The sequence below is a fragment of the Pseudophryne corroboree genome, chromosome 4 (genome assembly GCF_028390025.1).
Source record: "Pseudophryne corroboree isolate aPseCor3 chromosome 4, aPseCor3.hap2, whole genome shotgun sequence".
NCBI classification, from domain to species: Eukaryota; Metazoa; Chordata; class Amphibia; order Anura; family Myobatrachidae; genus Pseudophryne; species Pseudophryne corroboree.
Window position 1 is genome coordinate 780,426,734 of NC_086447.1, and position 4,628 is coordinate 780,431,361.

A 4,628-nucleotide genomic window follows, 5' to 3' on the forward strand; every position below is an offset into this window, starting at 1 on the left:
GACAATTTAATGATTTGTCCATTAAAATGCACACCTCCCAGGCTGCTGGCGGAGCTCCCGCAGCAGCAGCACCTGCAGGGGTTAAGGAGCCGAAAGTAAATCTCCCGGATCGTTTTTCTGGAGATCGCTCGCAGTTCTTTTGTTTCAAGGAGAGCTGCAAGCTATACTTCCGGCTTAGGCCTCAGTCTTCTGGGTCGGAGATTCAGCGGGTGGGCATAGTGATTTCCTTGCTACAAGGAGACCCACAGGTCTGGGCATATGGGTTGCAGCCTGACTGTCCGTCGCTTAAAAGTGTTGATGCTTTTTTTACGGCACTGGGCATGTTGTATGATGACCCTGACAAGACGGCCTCAGCCGAGGCTCAGATTTCGATCCTTAAGCAAGGGCGAAGGCCAGTTGAGGTTTACTGTACGGAGTTTCGGAGGTTGGCCCATGATACCCAGTGGAATGACCCAGCCCTGAGACACCAGTACCGAAGAGGTCTTTCTAACCAGATAAAGGACCAACTGGTACAATATCCCTTGCCTGATAGCTTGGATCAGCTCATGCAGTTATCCATCCGGGTGGATAGACGGCTGAGAGAGCGTAGGCTTGAAAGGGAGACTGAGATTTCCTTCCTTCCCAAGGGAACCTCAGACTCTGAGGTATTTTCTGAGGAGCCTATGCAGATTGGGGCTACCCGCCTCTCCTCGCGTGAGAAGACGCGGAGGAGACAGCAGGGGTTGTGTTTGTACTGTGGGAATAAAGGTCATGTGGTAGTATCATGCCCAGAAAAGCCGGAAAACTTCAGGGCCTGAGGGTGATGGGAAATATCCTGTCAGGCCAGAAGTCAGAATTTCCCAAGAAGACTTTTATCATTCCGGTGACCTTGAAGATCCTCGGTCAAACTGTCAAGACTGAGGCCTTTGTGGACAGTGGGGCCGACGGGGTTTTTATGGACCGCCAATTCGCCCTGAAACACTCTGTTCCCTTAGTACCCTTGGCATCGGAAATTGAGATTTGTGGGTTAAATGGGGAACCATTATCCCAAGGTAAAATTACCTCTTGCACTAGCCAGATTTCTTTGTTTATTGGAGCCACACACTCTGAAAAATTGTCCTTTTATGTGACTGTCTGTACTTTTGCCCCATTGGTGTTGGGGTTACCCTGGTTAAGGGCCCACAATCCTCAATTTGACTGGGTCTCTGGGGAGATTCTTAGTTGGGGTACTGATTGTTTCAGGAGTTGCTTGAGCCTTCCAGTCAGGCTCTCGCAGCTAAGTTTGCCAGGATTGCCAGGGTGTTATGCAGATTTTGCGGACGTGTTCTCCAAAAAAGTTGCAGAGGTACTACCTCCCCATCGCCCCTATGACTGTGCCATTGATTTGTTGCCAAATGCTAAGCTTCCCAAGAGCAGGTTGTACTCCCTGTCACGTCCTGAGACTCAGGCTATGGCAGAGTACATTCAGGAGAACTTGGCTAAGGGATTTATCAGACCTTCACAGTCTCCAGTTGGGTCGGGGTTCTTCTTCGTGGGTAAAAAGGACGGTTCGTTGCGACCCTGCATCGACTTCAGGGAATTGAACCGTATCACGATTAAAAACTCATACCCACTGCCTCTCATTTCGGTCTTGTTTGACCAGCTTCGTACTGCCACCATTTTTTCTAAGATTGACCTACGCGGTGCGTACAATCTAATCCGAATAAGAGAGGGGGATGAATGGAAGACTGCCTTTAATACCCACTCAGGGCATTATGAATATTTGGTGATGCCTTTTGGGCTCTGTAATGCCCCGGCAGTCTTCCAGGATTTCATGAATGATGTGCTCAGGGAATATTTGGATAGATTCTTAGTTGTATACTTAGATGACATCCTAATCTTCTCCCATTCCCTGGAGGAACATCGGAAGCATGTACGCTTAGTCCTCCAGAAACTCAGAGACCACCGGCTTGGGGCGAAGCTGGAGAAGTGCGAATTTGAAGTTCAGCAAATCGCATTTCTAGGATATATTATCTCCCCAGAAGGTTTCCAAATGGAGGGTTCCAAGGTACAGGCAGTCCTGGATTGGGTGCAGCCCACTAGTTTGAAGGCGCTTCAGCGTTTCCTGGGCTTTGCGAATTTTTATAGACGATTTATCGCTGGATTTTCGTCTATAGTGGCGCCCTTGGTGGCACTCACTAAGAAAGGGGCGGATGTTGCTCACTGGTCTTGTGAGGCTAAAGCGGCTTTTGCCCGTCTCAAAAGGGCATTTGTTTCGGCCAAGGTGCTGCGACACCCAGATCCAGAGCGTCCTTTTGTGGTGGAGGTGGATGCCTCTGAGATGGGTATTGGGGCAGTGCTTTCTCAGATGGGAGTGTCTGATAATCGCCTTCATCCCTGTGCTTACTTTTCCCGTAAATTTTCGCCTGCCGAGATGAATTATGACGTGGGTAACCGGGAATTGTTGGCTATTAAGGATGCACTCGAGGAGTGGAGACACTGGCTTGAGGGGGCTAAGTTTGTGGTCTCAATTCTCACTGACCATAAGAATCTGGCATATTTAGAGTCAGCGAAGCGTCTCAATGCCAGGCAGGCACGATGGGCTTTGTTTTTTGCTCGCTTTAATTTTTTGATAACATATCGCCCTGGGTCAAAAAACATCAAGGCTGATGCGCTCTCGCGGAGTTTTGCTCCAATCCAGGAGACCACCGAGGAGCCGTTGCCCATTGTTTCCCCATCATGTATTAAAGTGGGCATTACCCAGGACCTCTTATCATTAGTCCTTAGAGCACAGGAGCAGGCTCCTCCAGACCTTCCGGTAGGTCTTTTGTTTGTGCCTCCTAGGTTAAGACAGCGAGTGTTCCTGGAATTCCATGCCAAGAAGTTGGCAGGTCACCCGGGTATTGCCAGAACTCGGGAGTTGCTATCTAGGGCGGTGTGGTGGCCCTCGGTGGCTAAGGATGTGGATCAGTGGGTTCGGGCATGTGACATCTGTGCCCGAAATAAGACTCCTAGAGGGGTTCCTGTTGGCCCATTACATCCACTCTCTATCCCATCTAAGCCATGGACCCACATTTCAATGGATTTTGTGGTGGACTTGCCCAAATCCTCGGGGATGACAGCCATCTGGGTTGTCGTTGACAGGTTTTCGAAGATGGCGCACTTCGTTCCACTGGTTGGGCTGCCATCAGCCAGACGCCTGTCTGAATTATTTATGCTGCATGTTGTGCGTCTCCACGGGTTGCCACTTGATGTGGTCTCTGACCGCGGATCCCAGTGTGTGGCCAAATTCTGGAGGGCATTTTGTTCCGATCTCCAGATTTCTGTCAGCTTGTCGTCAGGCTACCATCCGCAGTCTAATGGGCAGACTGAAAGGGTGAACCAGTCCTTGGAGCAGTTCCTCAGGTGTTATGTCTCCAAGTGTCAGACTGACTGGGTTGCTCATCTGTCCATGGCGGAGTTTGCCTATAACAACGCGGCTCACTCTGCTACAGGGATCTCTCCCTTCCTTTGTGTGTTTGGGCATCATCCTAAGGCCAATTCTTTTGACCCCCTGGACTCCACGCCTGGTGGTTCCTCTGTGGTTTCGGTCCTTAGAGGTATTTGGCGGAAAGTGAAGAAAGCCCTTGTGTCTGTGTCATTAGTGACCAAAAGGGTTTTTGATAAGCGGAAAAGACCCTGCAGCTTCAAATTAGGAGACTTCGTCTGGTTGTCTACCAAGAATTTGAAGTTGAGACAGCCATCTCATAAGTTAGGGCCCCGGTTCATCGGCCCTTATAAGATCACCAGGGTTATCAATCCGGTGGCATTTCAGTTAGATCTGCCCCGTTCTTTGGCTATCAATAAAACATTTCATTGTTCCCTTTTAAAACGGGCGATTAGTAATCCTTCTTCCAGTGGAAGACCTTCCCCTCTTCTGATACGTGGCCAGAGGGAGTTTGTTGTTGAAAGGATTCTTGACTCCAAGGTGGTTCGGGGTCGGCTGTCATTTTTGGTGCACTGGAAGGGGTATGGCCCGGAGGAGCGGTCGTGGGTGCGCAGTTGTGATCTTCATGCCCCCAGACTGATACGCTCTTTCTTCTCGCAGTTCCCCGATAAACCCGGTGGTAGGGGTTCTTTGACCCCTCGTCAGAGGGGGGGTACTGTTAGGGTATCCTGCCCTGTGCTGCCACGTCGTCATGGCAACCGGGAGACAAGTGCTAGTGGAGTAACCTGAGCGCAGCTGATACTCCGGTTCGGGTCTTTTGCTGTGCAGTGGTTATAGGCTCTGTGCACGGCAGGGGATCCGGTGCTGGTTTTTGTGCTCACAGTCTGTGAGGTCTGAGTGGGGCGTGGACAGCACCTGCTTTATAAGGCCTCTTTTCAGGGTAAGCAGATGCTGCTGAATCTTTGTTGGTTAGTCAGTTCATGAAAGTTAGCCAGTACTGTGTAGCTTTGTATTTGTTTGTTGCTTACTGCAAATAGGCCTGGGGATTTGGTATTACACTCTGCCAATCCAGACCTAGCAGTAAGACTGGAGTCAGTCGTTTAGCTTGCTGAGGTTCTGTTACTACTCTGTGAACTTAGCAAGTTTGCGGCTGTATTCTAAGACTTGCCTGTCTAATCCTGTCTCACTGTGCTAGGTGTCAGGGGTCAGTTTAGTGGCAGTAAGCTAAAACCTGTGCACTGCA